A 25,435-nucleotide genomic window follows, 5' to 3' on the forward strand; every position below is an offset into this window, starting at 1 on the left:
TCCTCATCATGAAATGGCACACATCGATTTAATATTCCTTGATTTTTTTTTTCACTTTTAATAATCACAGGCGTTTATCATTATGAATGTCATCTTTTTAACAAAAGCGTTTTAGATATTCGTCCGATTAAAACTATCTTATCTACAAAATAATTATACTAATTATACTTTCTTAAAAAAAAGTCAGTTCATTAGCTAAGACAGCATGAAAATAAATATTTGATGCGCAGCCATTTTTTCATAGGTACTGGCTGCCCCGATCTGGCGTCTCCTGGGAGTATTTTGATTGAATTATTGAGTCGACTTTCTTCTTGTAAACTATGCTTGTTATAAAAAAATCTACCTCTAAAAAAATACCGGTCACGCCAAGAAAAAGAACAATAGCGCTTGCTTTACAGTTGCGAAATAAATGATCTTTCTGTGACGTGGTCTGACCGTCCGAAAATATTCACAGTTTGTCTTATCATATGACGGGCACTTGTAACAAAATGGCTCGTATATTACTCAAGTTAACAGGCACGCGATCAACTAAAGATATAAGTAAGCAGAAAGCAGAAAGAAAGACAAATATTATTCCTGTCTTATAACTAAAACCAGTTATCATATGGTGTAGATTACACAACTCCAGGAAATATGTGTTAGTATGAATAACAACTTTGGTTAGTGCAATATAAACGCCTCCTTTCACTATCGAAAGACAATGGATGCCCTATAAGAGTGGTTGTACGAGTAATTGTAAGGCGAAGGTTGCACGATACTTAACCATACTTCTCCTGAATGGTCAATGCTCGGGTCCAGTTGCAAGGAGAAGTCCAGGACGACTGGAAACAACGCCAAGATAATCAGAGAGCACATACGGCAGCAGGAATTCACAAATGGTCACTCATTTTAGTACTGACTAGGCTCAACGTTGCTTAACTTCGGTGATCTCACGGGAACCGGTGTGTGAAGGTGATTATGCCGTATTAAGATGTTAGAGTAGTATATTTACAAGAGTGCATGTGAAGAAGTACATTAATAGTATGTTACAAAAAGTATGCGCTCAAATAGCTGCCGCGGCATTTAGTTATATCTCTGTTCATAATCTCTGGACGAGTCCATCCATACACGAAATAGGTTAGATCAACCATAGCAGTTTGCAAAAATTGGAAACATAAGGTATGTACATTGTTATTCTCCCTCCGACAACAGTCAATTATCCACAACTTTAAATGACAATAAATATCTTTAAGATTCCAGTACTATTGAAGCTTTAAAGTGGAAATCTGATTGGTGCCCCCCCCCCTTCTAGCTCTTTTTGTCCTTCTGGGTTCTTCACGACCATTTTATGTGGCATTAACCGAGTCTGTTGTTACAACGTATATGTGTGGTTATTGTGCTCTATTTCCATTTACAGGTGTCTGGTAAACGTTTGTTGTTTATATGGGTTGGTTTCTGCATTCTATGATTTTCCTATTATTTTTTCTGTTTGAATATTATCGTGCTTTTTATGGTATCGATTTTCGCTTCAATAACCACGTATAATTGTGTTCTTGTTCGCAACGACTATTGATCTCAGTGGAAGTCTAGTTGGTGCCCCTCTCCTGTGTCTTTCCATTCTTCTTTGTCCAACGCCTATTTTTGGGTCGGACTGCGCAGTTTATAACATTTCTTACAGTTTCTGCTCGCTTGAGTTCATGTGGTGTTTCTTCGATCTTTTTCATTTACTCTTGTTTCAGTTTCAATGTAATCATTATTATTATTATTATTATTATTATTATTATTATTATTATTATTATTATTATTATTATTGCCTCGCAAAGAGCTTTCACACAAGTTATAAAGGATCTCTCCTTGAGAACAACCTGCGGTGTTTCCTGGAAGCTGAGTGACAGCGAGTCTCCCCAGATTTCCAGTACTTTTCACCTCTTTCGATAACATTTGCAAATGAATTTGCATTATCGCAACAGCCGCTTACCATTGATTTCTCGCTAGCAGCGGCTATTGGTCTCCACTGGAATTTGAGTGGCAATAAGCCTCCTTAAGGTCCCAGTTCTCTTGGCGCTTGACCACCGGAGATCTCATCAGCGCTCTCTTCTCGATCTTTTCATCCTCCACGACCCTTCTGCGCTATTTAACATCATTCTTTTTTTGAGGGAGGGCAGTAATTAGGTTTATTATTATTATTATTATTATTATTATTATTATTATTATTATTATTATTATTCACTCATTAACAATTTTCACACAGGCTACCATCAAATAATTCTCTTTGAGAACAACTTGTGGCTTTCCTTGGAGTCTGAGTGACAAGTCCTCTCATATTTCCAATACTCCCCACCTTTTCGATATCATTTAAAAATTAATTTGCGTTATCACAACAACCGTTTACCATTGATTTCTCATTGATTTCTCGATTATTGGTTTTAACTGATTTTGAGTGGTAATAAGCCTCCCTAAGGTCTTTTCGCACTCATCTAGTAGAGACCTGATTAGTGCTTTCTCTCCTCGGCCTTTCCATCCTCCTTGACCCTTAGATTATTTGGTGCAGTACCAGTCGTACTGATACGAAATGTTTTGGGGAGGAATAGGAAAAGAAAGGGGGAAGGGAAAGGAATGGAATGGGAGGGTGAAAGAGTTGGAGAGGAATGAGAGGGGGAATAGGCACTTTTCATTTTTGGTGTAGCAGTTCTTTTGGCTGAGCTTTTTTGTTTCACTTCTGTTGCAATTTATAAATGCCCGGTTAGAATTTGTTGCTCATGTGGACTAGTTTCCGCACTCAAGGGTTTTCGTTAAGATTTCAGCTGTTTTCAGCATTAACTTTCATTGAATAATCCCAGTCTTCCCATCGGTTCCAATTTCTTTTATTCTTTTTTCCAATGTTTTGGGGAATGTTATTAATACAGGGAGGAACGATAAAATTGTCGCTCTAGAAAAGACATGATTCCATTTCGGTTTGATGAAAACCTATTTCCCTTTTTTTGCTGCAGACCATCTACTAGTTGGCCAGTTGTGTACAAATACCAAGATCTATATCCTTCTATCATGTCTAAAAGTGACACAATGTTCAACGAGCGAGATCGAAGATACGCCGCTGTACAACTCATACTCTCTACCGATCCAAGTTATGAAACATTATCAACACCCTCAAAATGCATCGCTTGATAGCCACGCATAACAGGGACGTGCCCAGAATGATGAAAACAATGTTTCCAGCCACGGTTATGGTGTTTGGTGTGGTTTCAAGTGAGGGCCACATCATGCCACCTCACATCTTCGAAGTCAGCTTGAAAGTCAAAACCAAAGTGTACTGGATGTGCTGAAGAGTGTGATGATCCCCTAGTGCAATCAAGTGGCTGCTGGCAGACGCTGGCCATGGCAGCAGAACTCGACGCTGACTTACACGTCCAAAGAGACCCAGACTTGGCTTCAGAAGGAGTTCTACGACTTTGCACCCTTCCTTTACTGGCCCTTCTCCTCCCATGACCTAAACCCGCTAGACTACTTCGTTTGGTCATACGGCGAGAACATCACCAACGTGACCTCCCACAGCATCAAAGCCTACCTGATCGTCGCCATCTGCCGAGTATTCGCCGAACTTCCGCCGGTTCTTGTGGAAAAGATATACTCCCAGTTCCGGACCCGTATCGAGGTGGTGATTGAGGCTGACGGCGGCTACATTGAATAGATGTCAGCTTTACTACATAATCAAGGTACATGAATTAATTTTTTCAATAAAAGTTTTAAAGCTGTAGTGTTGTTTTCTTTAAGGGGACAATTTTATTGCTCCAACCTGTACTCCTAAAATTATTCGTATTATATCGATTTTCTTCAGGCTCAATATTCATTGACGTTCAAAGACTAGTCTCGTATATTTTTGTCGTTTTTCTGTCTCTTTAATCTTCACCCTGTGTTGTTGAGACGGCAAATCTAAAGTTTGACAGTTTCTTTTCTTCTTGTTAATTATTATGACATCCAGTCTTTTTTCTTGGACTGGTTTACCTGTTTGTATCTCCATGTCCAAAGAATTTTGTAGTTTCTGTTTTCCTGTACTCTCTGGTTTATGTTTATTATGTACCGTACCTGGTTTATGTGTGACCTATTATTAGCACGTTCGAGGTGTAGCCCTCTTCAGAGATCCCAGTGCACTGCCTTTCCAATGTAGCCATGTCCTTATATTCTTTTTGGGATAGTTTGCTGCATTCACTAATATGGTTTACTGTTTGGCCTCTCTGCCCACAGAATCTACATTTATTGTTTTCTTGTGTTTTATCCATTTTAGCTTTTATGTTGTTGGTTCTAATTACGTTGCTCTGTGCAGCTGTTAGAAGAGATTCTATTTCTCTGCTCCTGCGTCCTTTTCTCAGCCACACTCAGCTATTTTCATGCTTCTCTTACTTTATTGTTGTAATAAATCATCCGTGTAACTCTTTGCCCTCTCACTTTTCTTTTCTTGTCTTTTTGTTTCTAGTTTCATCGTTTCCTTTATTGCCTTTTTATGGTGTCTTTCTGTACTTTTCCAAGTCTTTTTTTGTACCTTCTACACGGTGTTCTACGTTTATAAGTCCCACTCCTCCTTCGCTCCTTTTCACATAGAGTCGATCAATATCGTCTTTTGGGTGTAATGTATTGTGCATTGTCATTAATTTCCTCATTCTCTGATCAAGCTGGCTAAGTTTCTCTTTAGTCCATCCTATGAACGGTCCAGAATACCTTATTAGTAAAACTTCCCAGGTGTTTATTCCTTTAATTAAATTTCTACTGTGTTTCTAACAGTTTCCTCGTTCTTTTCAGGTACTATTTTCCAATCTTAGATTTTATTTTTGTAGATATAATCTTGTCTGCTTCCAGCACCCTAGATCTTTGTAAGTGTCATTTTCACTGAGCGCTCTCATCTTCTCTCAGTTGGGAAATTTCATACCTTTTGATGACTCTAGTTTTCCCCTTTTAATCTCTAGCAATGCACATTTTTTTTTCTATTTCAAATTCCATTCCAATGTCCTGACGGAATATTCTGGTTATGTTTATCAATTTTTCCAGTTCCTTTTTGCTTTTAGGAAATAATTTCAGGTCATCCATATACATGAGGTGGTTTATTATTTGTTCTGCGCCTATGAATTTGTATCCAACATCACGTTTCCTCAGTATGTAGTTTAGTAGCATCATGGCTATAATAAACAGTTGTAGTGGTTGTGAATCTCCTTGGAAGATTCCTCTCTGTATTATACCATTATATCAATCAGCTACTGTCCCCCAGCAGTCAGTTCCAATTCCTACGTTTCCATCGCCTTCCCAATAATATTAATAATCTTGTCAAATGTCTTGTACATTCTTCAGCATTCAATTATTCATGCTTGTGGGATTCTATCGTAGGCTTTTTTTGTAATCAACTCATGGCATGGCTATGTTCTTTTTCCTGATTTTTATCTCAAGATTCTTTAATATATCTTCTCTTCTCTATAAATAAAACTGAAGATGCATGTGTGTGTGTGTGTAAATATTTAACAGGTAAATTCTTAAACTACTGATCACATAACACTGAAATTAGCAGGAAATAGTAATTATACGCCAAGGATGGTTTATAACGACTAAAATCTTTGTTTGGATTGATTAATAACGCATACAGACATATATCGGCAAGTTGAAATGCGAAATGTTTATTTCTACAGGCCGACAAGTTTATTATTTCTTTCTGCGCATGAGCACATAAAATTCATTTTTAAAATCTTTTAATTTTTAGACTTTGTTATCAATGACAACATCAGTAGCGAATGTGACTGGAACGCTAACTCTTTTGATTTCGATTCTAGCTGATTGCGCCAATTTATTTTTTAAAACGTTTGTCATCATGTCTTGGTATTAATAAATGCGAATATCTGCAAGAATTTAAATATATTTAAACGTATTTTACGACAAACGAAAACAAAGTATTTATTTACAGGCTTGGAAAATAAAACATTTCTTTTTAATTTCTTACAGTCTTTTAAGACGATAAATATTTTCTTTTGACAATTATTTCTTTTCCAGAACAAAGATAAAATCCAATGAAAAAAACCATACATTTCTTTAGTAAATATTCCACGACAGGGGACAAATTCTAAGCACAGTTTTGATGCAATTGTTTACATAACTGCAAATGTACTGCCTTCCCCACTTGATCATGTCTATTTTCATATTCTTTTTGGGCTAGTTTGCTGCATTCACTTATTATGTGGTTTATTATTTCGTCTCTTTGTCCGAAGAGTCTGCATTTACTGTTTTCTTGTGCCTTGTCGATCGTTGCTTTGATGTGGTTAGTTCTAATTGCGTTATTTTGTGCAACTGTTATTAGTGACTCAGTTTCCCTGTTAAGGTTTCCCTTTTGTAGCCATTTCTAAGTAATTTCGTTAGTCTCTTCTTTTGTAATCCTTATGAATAATCCATGAAGTTGTTTCTCTTCCCATTTTTCATTTTTTGTCTTATTCCTCATCACTCTTTCTATCTTGTTTGTTTCTTCGTATCTCTGCCTGAAGTAATTATTCTTTCACTATTCTGCATTATATATTTTTCTAATCTTTTTTTTTTGTTATTTACGCAGTCTTCTATATAGACCAACTCCCTTCTTCCGACTTTCCTTTTCACATATAATCAGTCAATATTATCTTTCGAGTGTAGTGCATTGTGCATCGTCATTAGTTTCCTGGTCTTCTGGTCGAGACTCCTTAGTTCTTCTTTGGTCCAGCTTATGAACAGTCCAGAGTATCTTATTAGTGGCACTGTCCACATGTTTATTCCTTTAATTTGGTGTAGAGGAGTGTTTTTTTGTTCTTATATCGTTGCTTTGATGCAACACTTCAAAGTATTGTAGCTATCATGTTCACCTAGTGCCCTCATTTCTGTTTATTATTATTATTATTATTATTATTATTATTATTATTATTATTATTATTATTATTATTATTATTATTAATACGATTGCGTGTGTGTTCTTTTGTGTGTCACGCTTACATCCGGGTAGTTTAATTGTTATGTTCTTGTATTTCTTGTCATAAATAATTTTACCAAGAATTCTTCATAAGTTTTGGTTTTGACTATAGCTGATGACACTTAAGTCATCTATTTTTTTTATAAATAATTTTATCACGAATTTTTCATAATTTTTTTTATTTTTTGTTTCGGTTTCGATTATGGCTGAAAGAACTATACACATATATATATATATATATATATATATATATATATGTAATTCTTATAGAACTGTATATATATATATATATATATATATATATATATATATATATATATATAGTTCTTTCAGCCCCCCCCAAATCCGGTATTATTGTACTTTAAGGCCCGTCTCATGTTTGTATATAACGAAATATTTTATTGTAGATTTCAGTGTACTAAAAACGAATCTGCAAACCGTTTCCGTCGCAAAAAGAAAGTTTTCATGATATGAAAAAATTACTTTTTCGAAAAGTGGGTGATCACTTTTCAATGTAAATTTAACAGAATGAGCACCCACTTTCTGGCCACCTGAGAGAGGGGCATTTTTCCGTGTGGGGCCGCCAAAAACAACCCCGCCCCTCCAACCAATTTAAACAGGTAATTTTAAAGGATTTTCCAAAAGTAGAAAGAAAGCCCTCTCCCAAATCGTGGCCACAAAGTGTGTGATCATTTTACATTAAATTATTATGGAAAAGTGATCCTTCACTTTTTTAAACTAATATTTCTTCATTTCTTGGAAACTATTCGTTTGCTTTAATTATAAACGTTATTTTCGTTTTCAGCGACCCCGAAAACCTATTGAAGTGGTAATTTTAAAGGAATTTTCGAGGGTGGAGCAATTCTTCATATTTACCTTCTTTTTTTTTCCAATAACATAAGAAATTAAGAATTAGACACATTTATTTTAGGTAGGCTTCGTCAGGAAAGCTTTTAAAAATAAAAACTTAAGATAAACAAATGGTGCTAGTGCACTTACCGATCCGCGCTATTTTTAAATCGTATTTCCAAGTTTAATTAAAGTTTTATGATGTTTTTTATTCAATTGTAAGGTTAAAGTACAAATACATATATATATATATATATATATATATATATATATATATATATATATATATATATAATTTAAAAAATAGGGATTTTTTTACCCATCTATTAAATAGATAGTTAAATGTTGTAATTCGTCAACGTGTGGTGCACGTGAAAGGCTCATTTCTACCGTAAATGAAATGGCGGACAGTCTCGCAGTTACGAAAAATAATTTTATTTTATTTAATATATTTTTTATAATTTGCGATCTTAATTTATTTTAATAACATGCAAACATTCCTTGACTTTACAGATAAATTTTCTGAAAATTTCAATTAAATTGGTAACGTAGAAATATGCGTTTATTCACTTTGAACGAACCAAGAATTACATTTATATATATATATATATATATATATATATATATATATATATATATATATATATATATATATATATTTAAAGTGATGGTTGATTAGTTCCAACGAGAGAAAAATAATGTATATTTAAAAGAGTGTAGCCATCAACAATTGTGGGTTCTTTTAGCCTTTTATCATATTTTTATTTTAAAATATTTTTATAACGCGTTTCAAGCTTTGGTTCGCTTTCTTCAGATATTTTCGTGAAAAGGTTTTTTTTTTTAAATGGGAGTTTAAAATGTTATTTTTACATCTGCTGAAACTAAATGTATTTTTCAGAGTGATATGGTCTCAGACATTCTGTCTCCAACAGTAAGTGTTGGTAGTGTCCAGTCAAAGTTGAGTCCAAATAGGGGGCTTTTGGTTCTTTTGGTGAAGGTTTTTATGGTCTTTTTATGACTTTCTTTCCCCATGTATAGCACACACTCACACATAATCACACACAATCACACACACATACATATGCATACATGTACATATACACATGCACACACATACGCACGCAGGCATATACACATATACACACGCACATACATAGAAATATATGTAGGAGCATAGATATATACATACCCACCTACACACTCACACAAATCCACCCACTAACATATCACACACATATTGGTTAATTTTTCCCCCAATCAAAACACGCATGCATACATGTACTTAATCATTCAAACATAAGTACACGCACACACACACAAGTAAGATGGAGAATAGGTAGGAGAAGATATATACACACACACACACGCACACACGCACATGTACATGCACACACACATATGTACATGTATACACATACACACTCACATACATCTGCATACTATGCAGGCACACACACATACATGCATGCACATGCATATGTATAGAGACATACGCAGGAACTCACACATACGAATACATCCATATACACACATACACACACGAATACATTTACCCACCCATGTATATATGTACATATACATATATATATATACACACACATACACAGATGCGTATACATTCACCCACCCATACATATATGGACACACGTACCCACAATCACACACACACATACATATTCATACACCTCTATCTTACATATACATTGGTTGAAGTTTTCTTTCTTTCCTAATCCAATCACATATGCATACATGATTCAGTCACTCAAACATAAGTGCACGCACACACAAAAACAAGATGGAGGATAGATAAAAGATGATATATATACACACACGTATACGCAATCACACACATACACGCATACATACACATACACACATATATATATATACACACATGTGTGTACATACACATACACATACATACGTATACTTTCTAATTGTTTGTTTAGTTTAGGGAAATGGTATTATACTGGATATGGATGTGCGCACCCGTGAAAGTGTGCGTGTACTTTATTGTGCTTCTTTTGTTTCGTGTGTGAGTCTGCACATTTATCCAAGTATGCATGTGTGCAAGTGCATTCTGTATTTTGCCTATTTATGTGTATAATTATTGAGAGATGTTTAAGGCGGGTTGAACTTTGCTATGATATGAGTTGCAGGACATGGATATCAAAACAAGAAAAGTTTTTGCAATGTTTGGTATATTCCACATTAGAAGTAGCGTAGCAAGGCTGTATCAAAAGAAGAAAGACGGTGGGAGAGGACTGAAAACTGTAAAAGATTGTGTTAGAACTAAGGAGATGTCGTTGAAGGAGCATGTGGTTAGAAGTGAGGAGTGGATGCTCAAAGTTGTGGCCAATGAAATGGAGGTATGTGAGGCCAAGGCTGAGAATGTGAAACGTATGGATAGAGAAAGGGCAGAGGAACTGGCTAGGAAGAAAATGCTAAAAGTTCTTCCAGAATGTAGCATATGTGGCTGATGAAAGATCATAACAATGGCTTTGGGCTGGGTATCTGGCAAAAAGTACTGAAGCTTTTGTTTGTGCAGCACAAGAGCAGGCATTAGGAACACGACTGTTAAAAAAAGTGGTTCTAGGAGAGGAAGTTGCTGCAGAATGCCAGATTTGTGGTAAGGCCTCAGAGTAAATTGTGCACCTTGCAGCAAGGTTTAACGAATTGGCACAGAAAGAGTACCGCAAAGACACGATCGCATAAGGCTCCAAATATATTGGGAGGGGTGTCAGAAGGTTGGAGTGAAGTGTGCTGGAAAGTGGTTTGCGGAGGCGCCTAATGAAGTGATGATGACAATGTAGAGGTATAGTGGACAATAGTGTCATAACGAATAAGCTATTGGAACATAATGGTCCGGATTTTTTCATCAATAATAAGGTCTAAAAACCTGGCAAATTGTAGACTTTGCAGTACCTTGGGACAGGACCATGAGAGATAATGAGAATAAGAAATGGAGCAATTATGCTTTATTGGCATTGGAAATGAGGCGTATACACAGCGTTAAAACACGTAGTTGGTACGCTAGGAGTAGTATCAAGTCGTCTGCAAGGACAAATGAAAAAAGTTACGAATCCCCAATGGCCTTTATTTAGGCGGCCTTCAGACCTTTGCTATTGTAGGTACCACCAAAATACCTTGGAAAACCCTTGATCTTTGGAGCTACTGGTTTGAGGTCGGGATTGAGGAAAGTCCCCTGGAAATGAATCCTATCTGTTTTCAGGGAGACATTGATAAACGAAATTAGAATTATTATTATTGGCTCACAAGGAGCTTTCATACCGGTTATCAAAGATCTCTCCTTCAAAACAGCCCGCAGTGTTCCCTGGAAGCTGACTGGCAACAAGTCTCCCTAAATTTTCAAAGTATTTGCAAATATATTTGTATCATCGCAACAGCTGCTTGCCATTGATTCCTCGTTGGCAGCGGCAATTGGTCTTCACTTGAATTTGAGTGGCAATACACCTCCCCAAGGTCTCAGTTCTCTTCGCAGCGGAGATTTGGTCAATGCTTTCTCCTCGGTCTTTCTCTCCTCCTTGACTCTACTTGGCAGACTTACTAGGAGTTCTCACATGGATAATCATCAGTGATTACTCATTGATAATAATCAGTGATGTTCACTGAAGTCTGGGTAACAAGTTTCCCCAGATTTCCAGTAGTCCTCGGCAACATTTACAAATGAATTTGCCTGATTGCAACAGCAGATTGTCTTTGATTTCTCGCTGGCAATGGCCATCAGTCTTCACTGGAACTTAAGTGGCAATTATTATTATTATTATTATTATTATTATTATTATTATTATTATTATTATTATTATTATTATTATTATTATATTTTATTATTATTATTATTATTATTTTATTATTATTATTATTATTTTATTATTATTATTACAAAATGAAAATGTATTTAGTGACACGTTAAATAATAAAAGGAAACAAATAAAACATTCTGTCGAAAATTTCCAGACAAAAGAAAAAAAAAACAAAAAGTAAGAAAACATTGCAATTATCGCATACTTTTGTATTTATTTGTTTTTTTTATTGGCGGGAAATATACAAATGTGATATTACAAGAAAATTGCTATTGTCTGCGTTCTGCTGAGTAAATCAAATTCTTTCTTGTTCTCCTTTGTTACCGAAGACTAAAATTACACGTAAAAATGTGGTCATTTTCTCTTGAGAAGAAACGCAAAGAAAACCAAGAAGAAAAAAAAATGACATTTTTTGAATTAATAATCTTGACTCGCCATATGACAGGCATATAATCAGTTTTTAGAAACTAATCTTCCACTTAGTGTTTTTCGTGTATTTATGTCGTCAAGTAAATATACCCGGCTAAGTTAAGGCAATACGTGCAGTTGAGATCGGCCATAAATATTTGATGACAGTAAAAACAAAAATATTTAGACATTGTTGTTGTCAAAATTTATACGTTTTGTTTCAGAACTAACACACCATTTTCTCTAGATGATATAACTCTTTACGTGGTCCTGTCTTTTGCAACGAGATTATTCTGAAGTGATCAATGAAGTAGGATAACAAATAAAAATTATAGCCGACGTGGATTGTTCCAAAACTAAAGCCTCCGATTTTATAACCTAAAGTTGAAGAGCTAAGTAGATGAGAGTGGTACTATTAAAACGTGCGACCTTTTATGTTTAAGAATTCACTTTTCTACATAGTCATTATCATTATCAATGCACTTTCGCAAGCGATGAACGGTGGTTGTGCATGGGTATCAAGACTGCGCTTTGTCATACGAGAGTCGTTCTAAAGTGAAACCTCGTATTCTCTAACTCCAAAAGTTGGAAACCCATGCAGATGGGCGTGGTACCTTTAAAACGTACAACTCTTTGTGATGCAGAATTTACTCTTCTTTATAGTCACCACAATTCTCAATGGGCTTTTGACAAAAATTCTATGACGCACCTCTGCTTCTGACACACATTCATGGCAGGGCTTGCTTTTTTAGAATTTCAAGCAGTCAATAATCCTCAACAGAGTGATAAAGCTTTCAGGTCATGAATGCATAAGTTTATTCATGATAACAATTTAATTGGCGATCCCCTCTGATTCATTCAGGCGGAATAAAAATAGGAGGCATTAGTTTTAGAACGCCCTTCGTAAATCGTAGCGCGATGTAAATCAGGGTACGAGTAGACGTCAGAATCAGAGCGAGGATACAATCAAATTGGACGGAGTTTGAGTTGGAGAGCTAACTGTATTTGTAACGTAGGAGTGTATAATAAGCAAGTCAACATTATCTCCTATATAATAAAATGACTGCAAAAATTCCTATCTGGACAAAAGTATCGTAGGTTTCTAATAACAGATGTCACATCCAAATTCAATACATCTTGACTAATAAGCACTATCTTATGTAGCTTTCGGCCACCATTTTAGACACATTCAGTCATGATAATAAAATACTACATTGCATCCTAAGAAAAACACCATCACAATCCCAACATCTTTAGAGGAAGAGGTATCTATTTTCCCCTCTAAATAGTCCTACAATCGCAAGCAGTCGACACCGGGAGGAAGTCTACATGTTCCATAGATCCTATGCTTACATCGCCAGTAATTGGATCATACATACACAGAGATATTATTATCTTTCCCGTAGTAGAATAAAAAAAATAATAAAATCTCTCTCAGTAAAGTCCGCTTCCGATTATTGGTTGCCCGCTTATTCCGGAATTACACCTAAACGAACACTTCAGACCGTTACACTATGTCATCTCAAGGAAATTTCGCACGGCCTCAATTCCAAGTATTAGACACTTACTTTTCACTAATTCGATCACTTTTCACTAATGCGATCGAAACGCCCACCCGTCTAAAGTAACTATTTACTGTTTCAAACATATATTTACTACTACATACAATAGTATCTTCTAGTTCTTTATTTCATTCATTCATTCATTCATTCATTCTTTCTTTCTTTCTTTCTCCGTCTTTCTTTATTTCTTCTTTACTTGTGGCCGTTGCCATCAAGATGTAAAAATCATACGGGGATAGTGTTTTGAAACTAATTTCAGTTATTAGACAATTAATTCTTAACATATAACAGTAGCGACCGAAACGTCCACCCCTTTAAAGAAACTATCGATTGTTTAAAACATACATTTACTACTGGATACTATACATATCTTCTAGCTCCTTTCTTTCTTTTTCTTTCTTTATTTTCTTTCTTGATCTGCGGTTGTCGCTGTCAAGATGTAAACAACATGCGGGATACTTACATCTAACAAATGTATAACTAATGATGTAAAGTTTACATTTAACTGGAATATACTTTTGAAAGATTATTGTGGCTAATGACTGTTTAAAACATGCATTTGTGTATCTTCTAGATTCTTTTTCTTTCATTTCCTCTCTTTCTTTGTGGTCGTCGTCACCGTCAAGATGTAAACAACATACGGGGATAGTGTTTTGCCACTATTGCATTCTTACACGTAACAAATTAATAAAAGATGCTGTAAAGCTTAAATCCAACTGGAATATACTTTTTAAAGATTATTGCGGTAAAATAATTTAATGGTGGATTTTGATAATACGTTCTAACATATAAAATAACACTTCAATATAGGAGACAATAGTGTTAAAAACCAACAAATAATAATCGCTTAAAACCAGAAAATTAAATGCTAATAACCTTAATATTCTCCTAATGTTTTACACATTTTGGCAACTTATATTTACAATTAAGCATGTTAACACGTGCATAAGAAAAAAAACAAACGTTTTTTTACACACGATAATCGCACAAACATACATAATTATATCAATTTTGTTGCATGATGCAATCCTGTTAAACAACCTAACAATTAAATACTGGAACCCTTTAAAATTTACTACGGTGTGCTCAAACAAAAGTTTGAGAATTACTGGCATTTTATTATTATTGCTAATTCTTTCCTTGCGCAGACGGAACACTCTCAAATTGTAAGCACATCATTGGTTTAAGAATATAAACATGTACAAAATTCTGACACGCCACTATCCCCCCCAAACGGTCCAAAAATATAAAAAGTTATTTTACGAGTACTAATATTTCATTTTTTTTGTTGGTATTTTTGAACGAGTATTGATCTCTAATGATGCTATATTTATTTAGTTTTTTTTTTGCATGTTCTATTTCTGGTCATGATTTGATTAAATTTCATATTTTTTACTGATGAGGTAGGCTTCAAAGCTATGACTTATCATGTCGACACTTTGCTTTTAGAACTGATTAAACGCTTACAAATAAGTTAAAACACCAAATGTAGGTTTCCAATTAAATTTTACTGGCTACAAAAACACTTATTTGCTATATATATATATATATATATATATATATATATATATATATATATATATATATATATATATATATATATATATATATATACGTCTTTCACTTTCTCTGGAGTATTTTATTTAATTTTTATTTCCTGACTGATTAACAATGTAAAAGCAGAGAATAATCACAGCACATAATTAAATCCCCATGTTAAAATGAGTTTATAAATACTAATGCTGTTACTTCGGAACGGTACATTCATTTTAGCCACGGGCGCCAATGCCCGCTATTTTACTGGGCCGGCATTAGCCCCCACTAACAACCATAGTTTAATTGTTTTTTTTTTACGGGTAAAGTGGGGGAGGGCATACTTTCACCGAGCAACGCCGATACACGGGTCCTGCTAACGTAATAATAAAACGTGAGCAAAACAAACCCATTCATGTTGTCGCCATTCATATCACTATATCTCCCAATCTGTTAACACGCGCACACATACATACACATATATGCCAATATTTTTCATTTCCAATACTGGTTCCGGGTTTATAAACAATTGTATTCCTTGGAATCTGAGTAACAACAAGACTTCCAGGATTCGTAGCACTATCTCGCGCTTTCGATAATCGTTGCAAATACGTTTGCGTAATCGCAACAGTTTTTATCATTGAATTTTGGATGGAAATAACTGTAGGTTTTCTTTGGAATTTGAATATAGTAATACACTACATCCTCAGGATTTCACTAGAGTTCATCAGTTAGTGCTATTCCACTCTCATTGACTTTTCATAACAATTTTTTTTATGTTACCAACCATGGTTGGTATTAAAGGCTTCCTTCAGTCTTGACAGACTATGGATATCCACTGTAAGGGTGCCTGCGCGTGAAATTTTTGTGGCAAGAGTTGCGCAATATCGAACTACATCTCTCCTGAGTCGACATTGTTGACTACTAGTGGCCAGTGGAGGTTCAGAACGACTAGAAACAATGCTGAGATAAGCGGAAAGCACATGCAGCGCCTAGAATTCCCATATGGTCATCGATCTTGTACTAGCCAGGCTCAACGTTGCTTAACTTCGGTGATCTAACGAGATCGGTGTGTTAACGTGATTATGCCGTATGGTTGCTATTACCATTCTTACAAGAGAAGAATTATTATTATTTACTCACCAGAAGTTTTCACATGTTGCTATTGGTGATTCCTCACTGACAAGAATCGGTAGTGTTTCATGGAGTCTCTGTGACGACTGGTCTTACTAGATTTCCGAGTACCTCCTCACCTCTTTCGATAACCATTGCAAATGAGCTTTATCACAACAGCAGCATACCATTGACTTGTCGCTAGCAACGACGTTTGTTCTTTGGATTTGGGTGGTTATGAGTCGACTCAAGGTTCCAGTATTCTCACATCCTTCTAATGGAGATCTGATGGGTTCTTTCCCCTCTTTTAATCCCTCTTGACCTTTAACGACTAATTTGTGTGATATCATCAAAGAATGGTGTCATCACATTGTTTATTTTTTTGTGGGAGGAAGTTTATAAAATTCATTGCAGATTTAAGTGTCCGTGCGTTTAGTTTTAGTGCTAGCTTAAAATCAATAAATATTTAATGTTTTATAATTCGTTACTGGAGCAGTTTATGTTATTGTATTATTTATATTGCGACGTCCATGTGACTTGTTAACGTTCACGCTTCGTATGACTTGGTTTTCTGCATTCGAAGACTTTACTTAAGATTTAAGCCGTTTTCATTATCATCATCCGTTGTATAATCTCAGTATTTTTTTTGAATACTATTTCTCCCAGTCGTTTTTTCCTGCTCTTTTTTTCAATACGTTTTCCCTTTTAAACTCTCTATCAAGTTTCGTGTATTATATTTTAAACTAGCCTGGGTGGCCGGCGTTGCCCGAGTGTTTTGAGGTGTGAGTTGAGCAAAAAAAAAAAAAAGAAAAAAGTGGTAGTAGGCAAGCAGGCTCGAACCCGTAACGCAAAGGCGGAAAAGAAAGTGAAAGAAAATTTGACGTCTTATCCCTACTCCATGACGCGACCGGAAGTTCGGTACGTTGAAATTAGTAAAGTCATTCCAACCGATATGATGACCTGGAAAAATGGCGACGCAAAAAAAGCGACCCTCCTTGTAGAAATCTGCCCAGTTGAAGGCGAAGGAATTAATGTTTTTAGCCAATTTTTCGATATTTGTCGTCCGAAGAATCGAGCTTCAAAACGATACCAATCTCGTGAAAATCCATAGCCTCTGTCGAAAGTTTTAGGCATACATACATACATAAATACATACATACATACATTTAAACAGACAGGTGAGATTTATATTATAGACTAGCAGGGCTACCCGGCGTTGCTCGGGACCGTATAAACAATGAAAAAACAAAAGCAGATATTGAACATATGTTTGATTCTTAGGGGAGAGGAATCTTTCATCTCTATGTATTATTTGTTTTATCTACCCTAGGACTGATATTGTTCATGTTTTATCCCTAGCATAGGTAATTTACAGCATGTATATGAAATTGTTTTACCTTAGGGAGAAGAGAACAGGTAATATACAACATAATGTGTCTATATTACATCCCTGGCAACGCCTAGAAACCAGCTAGAACATGTATTTCAGTCAATCTTTATTATATCCTGGGCTATGCCGGGAAACCAGATAATCTCTTTTTAGTGACTTGACCACCAAAATACCTCCCTAAGTGTGTCCTTTCTTTTGAACTTATTAGATATAGGTATCTAGAAATGTGTGTGAAATTTGTTGAATGCATTGTTCACTATGATTTTCTTATTGTTCTACACAATATCAACTGTAGCGAAATAACACAGTAAACTTAGTGTAGTGTTAGAATAAAGAGCAAAGGAAAAAATTAGAATCATATTTTGTAATTGCAAATCTAAATTTGCTAGCATGTACCAGTATTTGCCAGGTTGTGGAAATTTGGAACTTATAACATATGTAGTGGCCTTTTCCTAGATACCTATTGCTAAAAATTATACTTTCATTTTGTTAGAAAAATCTCTCTTCAGATGCCCTGCATCATTCAAAATAAAAACAAATATTTTTATAATTGTTTCAGTATATTGCTACACAATGTGAAAGTTTTTAACGTTTGTAAAAAAAATCATGAATGTGCTTATATTGCAAAAAAGAAAATATCAGTGCACAGTATTGAAAGTGTTTGAGATTCAAAAGTCTGTAACATTTCTACTAACTTCATAAGATGTCATGTGAGAAACTGAATTGAATATCAAGACATTATCTGAAGCGTTTTTATTTTGGTGTAACATATGTGTTTACAGTGAACCTTAACTTTTAATAAACAGATTGGTATGCAATGACATAGGCTAAGAATCTTTAAAATATATATAAATTGGAAAAATGTGTGAACAAATGAAAAAAAAATGATCCGCTCCACTTGATGACATCAAGCACAGTAATATTTTAGTGAAGAAAATATGAAATTGATGTTCAGTGATTAGTTTGGATGAATGAGAAAATGTAATTGTTTGATGCATAAAAATAACTCAGTTGCTGTATTTGATATTAAGCAGCAAAATATAGTGATTTGAATATTTGGGAAAACATCAAACCAGATTATGTAAAAAGAAAAAAAAAAGATGAAATTAGAAAATATATATTTTATGTTTATGAGTTCTGCCAATCAAAATTTTGTGGCAGAAATTGGGTGATTACCATGCAATTTTATTTTGGTAAAATTCTTAAATTATTAGAATGTTTATTATAATTTCTAATTAGTGACTTGTTATAATCAAAATCCGCCCTAAAGAGTGTCCTTTCTTTTATTAGGTATCAGAGTAGGTATCAAGATTTCTACTTCTATACAAATGTGATATTTCAGATCTGTACATAAAAAATTTGTTGAATATATAGGTTGAGAATTGTTCTGTGTCGCTCTCTCTCACACACACACGCATTCTCACTTTTATAGATATAATAGATAGATTACTCTAGATATATTTCCATATGTCTGAATACCCTATATACAAATTTTCAAATCTGTAGATAAAAAAATTTGTTGAGTATATAGGTTGAAAATTGTTCTCTCTCTCTCTCTCACACACACATTCTCAATTTTAGAGATATAATAGATAGATTATGCTAGATATATTTCCATATGTCTGAATACCCTATATACAAATTTTCTAATCTGTAGATCAAATATTTGTTGAATATATAGGTTGAAAATTGTTCTTACTCTCTCTCTCTCTCTCTCTCTGGCTACCTCACACACACATTCTAACTTTTATAGATATAATAGATAGATTATGCTAGATATATTTCCATATGTGTGAATACCCTATATACAAATTTTCTAATTTGTAGATAAAAAATTTGTAGAGTGCATAGGTTGAGAATTGTTCTCTCTATCTCTCACACACACACATTCTAACTTTTAAAGATATAATAGATTATGCTAGATATATTTCGATATTTCTGAATACCCTATATATAAAAATTTGTTGAATGTATAGGTTGAGAACTGTTCTCTCTCTCTCTCTCTCTCTCTCTCGCTCACACACACACACATTCTCACTTTTATAGATATAATAGAAAGATTATCCTAGATATATTTCTATTTGTATGAATACTCTATATACAAATTTTAAAATCTGTAGATAAAGAATTTGTTGAGTATATGGGTTGAGAATTGTTCTCTCTCTCTCTCTCTCTCTCTCTCTCTCACACACACACACATTCTCACTTTTATAGATATAATAGATTATGCTAGATATATTTCCATATGTCTGAATACCCTATATACAAATTTTCAAATCTGTAGATAAAAAATTTGTTGAGTATATAGGTTGAGAATTGTTCTCTCTCTCTCTATCACACACATTCTCACTTTTATAGATATAATAGACAGATTATGCCAGATATATTGAAATATGTCTGAATGCCCAATATACAAATTTTGAAATCTGTAGATAAAAAATTTGTTGTATACATAGGTTGACAATTGTCCTCTCTCTCACACACACACACATTCTCACTTTTATACATATAATAGATAGATTATGCTAGATATATTTCTATATGTCTGAACACCCTATATACAAATGTTCAAATCTGTGGATAAAAAATTTGTTGAATGTATAGGTTGAGAATTTTTATCTCTCTCTTTTTCTCTCTCTCTCTCTCTCTCGCTATCTCACACACACGCATTCTCACTTTTATAGATAAAATAGATAGATTATGCTAGATATATTTCCATATGTCTGAATACCCTATATACAAAGTTTCAAATCTGTAGATAAAAAATTTGTTGAATATATAGGTTTAGAATTGTTCTCTCTCTCTCTCACACACACATTCTAACTTTTGTAGTTATAATAGATAGATTATGCTAGATATATTTCCATATGTCTGAATACCCTATATACAAATTTTCTAAACTGTAGGTAAAAAATTTGTTGAGTATGTAGGTTAAGAATTGTTCTCTCTCTCTCTCACACACACACACACACAAGTTCTCACTTTTATAGATATAATAGATAGATTATGCTAGATATATTTCTATATGTCTGCCTACCCTATATACAAATTTCCAAATCTGTGCCCAAAAATGTGTGGAATATATAGGTTGAGAATTGTTCTCTCTCTCTCTCTCTCACACACATATTCTCACTTTTATAGGTTATATAGGTTGAGAATTTTTTGCTCTTTCCATCACTCACATTCACACTTTTATAGATATAATACATAGATTATGCCAGATATATTTACATATGTCTGAATACCCAATATACACATTTTCAAATCTGTAGATAAAAAATTAGTTGAATATATAGGTTGAGAATTGTTCTCTCTCTCTCTCTCACACACACATTCTCACTTTTATAGATATAATAGATAGATTATGCTAGATATATTTCCTTATGTCTGAATACCCTATATACAAATTATCAAATCTGTAGATACAAAATTTGTTGAGTATATAGGTTGAGAATTGTTCTCTCTCTCTCTCTCTCTCTCACTCACTCACTCACTCACTCACACACACACACACACATTCTACCTTTTATAGATATAATAGATTATGCTAGATATATTTCCATATGTCTGAATACCCTGTATACAAATTTTCAGATCTGTACATAAAAATTAGTTGAATATATAGGTTGAGAATTGTTCTCTCTCTCTCTCTTCTCTCTCTCTCTTTCACACACATTCTCACTTTTATAGATATAATAGATAGATTATGCTAGATATATTTCCATATGTCTGAATACCCTATATACAAATTTTCTAATCGGTAGATAAAAAATTTGTTGAATATATAGGGTGAGAATTGTACTTACTCTCTCTCTCTCTCTCTCTCTCTCTCACGCACACATTCTCACTTTTATGGATATAATAGATAGATTATGCTGGATATATTTCCATATGTCTGAATACCCTATATACAAATGGTCAAATCTGTAGATAACAAATTTATTGAATAGATAGGTTGAGAATTGTTCTCTCTCTCTTTCTCGCAACCTTACACACACAACCACACGCAAACATTCTGACTTTTATAGATATAATAGATCGATTATGCTAGATATATTTCCATATGTCTTAATACCCAATATACAAATTTTCAAATCTGTAGGTAAAAAATTTGTTGAATATATAGGTTGAGAATTGTTCTCTCTCTCTCACACACTCACATTCTCACTTTTATAGATATAATGTATAGATTATGCTAGATATATTTCTATATGTCTGAATACCCTATATACAAAGTTTAAAATCCGTAGATAAAAATACGTTGAGTATATAGGTTGAGAATTGTTCTCTCTCTCTCTTACGCACACACACACACACACACACACACATTTTCACTTTTATAGATATAATAGATAGATTATGCTATATATATTTCCATATGTCTGAATACCCTATATACAAATTTTCAAATCTGTAGATAAAAAATGTATTGAATATATAGGTTGAGAATTGTTGTCTCTCTCTCTCTCTCTCTCTCTCTCTCTCTCTCTCTCTCTGGCTACCTCACACACACACATTTTCACTTTTATAGATATAATAGATAGATTATGCTAGATATATTTCCATATGTCTGAATACCCTATATACAAACTTTCAAATCTGTAGATAAAAAATTTGTTGAGTATATAGGTTGAGAATTGTTCTCTCTCTCTCACACGAAACTGTGCGCTCGGCTTCTTCCCCCCCTTCCCACCCCAAATGCTTGGGAAACTGTGCACTGTTTTTGTTGGTTTTCAAGCTGCCTCTTCCCCCCCCCACACACACACACAGTTTAACAGTAGTAGGAGGTCAAGAGAAAGAGGGTGAGAGAGAGAGAAGAGTAAGTTGGTGAGAGAGAGAGAAAAGAGAAAGAGGGTGTTGGTTTTATATTTTTATTATCGTCTAATATTTTGAAAGCTGAATTTCTAATAAAATGTGCATCTATAGGAGATAATGCCTGGGAATGTGTTCCCCCCCCCCCACAGTTTAACAGTGGTGTGACGTCAAGAGAAAGAGGGTGAGAGAGAGGGAAGAGTAAGTGGGTGAGAGAGAGAAAGAGAGAGAAAAAAAAGAAAGACGGTGTTGGTTTTGTGAAAAAAGTTGTTATTTACAATTGGTCGCATTCTTGGCCTTTTGGTCAAGATCAAAGTGTAGTATCTGTTCTTCAGATGCTGCACTTCTATTTCTTGTTCTCTTTCGGTGGAGGAGAAATCCTCCACGACTGAGACAATTTTTATTTTTGTACCTTTTCTCCACGTTAAAAAACGACCCTGGTGTCTAACTCTGTCCCGTGGGGAGGCATAGTAAATAGGTACAATTGTTCGCCATTAGTGGATGTTGACGTCACGTCACGTGACATGACTAAGCGCTTTTTTTTTTTAGTATGAATAACATTTTTTGTTTTAATTATAAAGTCTACACTTAATTTTATAGAAAATGATGTATATATAATAGAAAAAAAAAATTACTGGTTTTGTTGGATTCAAGTGGATCCCCCCCCCTCCAGTTTAAGAGATAGCAGGTCACGTGGTAATATACAAAATGGCTAGCGTAAATATAAAGATCGGTTTTTTTATCGACGAATATTTTGAAAGCTGAATTTTTTTTTATTCCTGTACATTTTTTCCTGATATTTTTCGTTAAAACTCTTGTATAAATACTATTTTTAACCAGTTAAATACGTTGGAGACATTGTCATGGAGTTTAATAATCTCTAGAACAAAGCAGAAGAGAAATTACAAAAGTATCGGTAAAACAAAGTGTTTGTTTACATTTGTTCGCCATTACTGGATGTTGACGTCACGTCACGTGACATGACTAAGCGTTTTTGGATTATGTAATATTAACATTAAAATGACAGGTTTTTTGGGGGGCCCCCCTAGGAGAGAAATGATCAGTTCACCCCCTTTTAATGGTCCGTTTGGTGTGGAATTTCGATATTTGTCATGCGGGTGATCAAGGTTCAATATGATACATAATTTGTCAACTTTGGTTGTGTCTGTCAAAAGTTTGAGCTGACGTCACGTCACGTGACACGTATTGAATAACGTTAAAATGACAGGTTTTTTGGGGGGCCCCCCTAGGAGAAAAACGATCAGTTGACCCCTTTCTACTGGTCCGTTTGACGTGAAATTTCGATATTTGTCATCCGGGTGATCAAGGTGCAATATGATACCCAATTTGTCAACTCTGGTTCCGTCTTTCAAAAGTTTTAGCGTTACAAACAAACATACATACATACATACATACATACATACATACACACCGATTTTTGCCTTTTATATATATAGACTAGCAGGGCTACCCGGCGTTGCTCGGGACCGTATAAACAATGAAAAAACAAAAGCAGATATTGAACATATGTTTGATTCTTAGGGGAGAGGAATCTTTCATCTCTATGTATTATTTGTTTTATCTACCCTAGGACTGATATTGTTCATGTTTTATCCCTAGCATAGGTAATTTACAGCATGTATATGAAATTGTTTTACCTTAGGGAGAAGAGAACAGGTAATATACAACATAATGTGTCTATATTACATCCCTGGCAACGCCTAGAAACCAGCTAGAACATGTATTTCAGTCAATCTTTATTATATCCTGGGCTATGCCGGGAAACCAGATAATCTCTTTTTAGTGACTTGACCACCAAAATACCTCCCTAAGTGTGTCCTTTCTTTTGAACTTATTAGATATAGGTATCTAGAAATGTGTGTGAAATTTGTTGAATGCATTGTTCACTATGATTTTCTTATTGTTCTACACAATATCAACTGTAGCGAAATAACACAGTAAACTTAGTGTAGTGTTAGAATAAAGAGCAAAGGAAAAAATTAGAATCATATTTTGTAATTGCAAATCTAAATTTGCTAGCATGTACCAGTATTTGCCAGGTTGTGGAAATTTGGAACTTATAACATATGTAGTGGCCTTTTCCTAGATACCTATTGCTAAAAATTATACTTTCATTTTGTTAGAAAAATCTCTCTTCAGATGCCCTGCATCATTCAAAATAAAAACAAATATTTTTATAATTGTTTCAGTATATTGCTACACAATGTGAAAGTTTTTAACGTTTGTAAAAAAAATCATGAATGTGCTTATATTGCAAAAAAGAAAATATCAGTGCACAGTATTGAAAGTGTTTGAGATTCAAAAGTCTGTAACATTTCTACTAACTTCATAAGATGTCATGTGAGAAACTGAATTGAATATCAAGACATTATCTGAAGCGTTTTTATTTTGGTGTAACATATGTGTTTACAGTGAACCTTAACTTTTAATAAACAGATTGGTATGCAATGACATAGGCTAAGAATCTTTAAAATATATATAAATTGGAAAAATGTGTGAACAAATGAAAAAAAAAATGATCCGCTCCACTTGATGACATCAAGCACAGTAATATTTTAGTGAAGAAAATATGAAATTGATGTTCAGTGATTAGTTTGGATGAATGAGAAAATGTAATTGTTTGATGCATAAAAATAACTCAGTTGCTGTATTTGATATTAAGCAGCAAAATATAGTGATTTGAATATTTGGGAAAACATCAAACCAGATTATGTAAAAAGAAAAAAAAAAGATGAAATTAGAAAATATATATTTTATGTTTATGAGTTCTGCCAATCAAAATTTTGTGGCAGAAATTGGGTGATTACCATGCAATTTTATTTTGGTAAAATTCTTAAATTATTAGAATGTTTATTATAATTTCTAATTAGTGACTTGTTATAATCAAAATCCGCCCTAAAGAGTGTCCTTTCTTTTATTAGGTATCAGAGTAGGTATCAAGATTTCTACTTCTATACAAATGTGATATTTCAGATCTGTA

The 25,435-nt window shown here is 34.1% G+C and overlaps 1 pseudogene; it reads left to right on the plus strand.

Annotated features, from left to right (window-relative positions):
* Nucleotides 1–22,717: 22,717 nt before the first annotated feature.
* LOC145292575 (U2 spliceosomal RNA) lies at nucleotides 22,718–22,851 on the plus strand (annotated as a pseudogene).
* The last annotated feature ends 2,584 nt before the right edge of the window (nucleotides 22,852–25,435 follow it).

The sequence above is a fragment of the Euprymna scolopes genome, chromosome 13 (assembly GCF_053919585.1).
Source record: "Euprymna scolopes isolate OS-2025 chromosome 13, ASM5391958v1, whole genome shotgun sequence".
NCBI lineage: Eukaryota > Metazoa > Mollusca > Cephalopoda > Sepiida > Sepiolidae > Euprymna > Euprymna scolopes.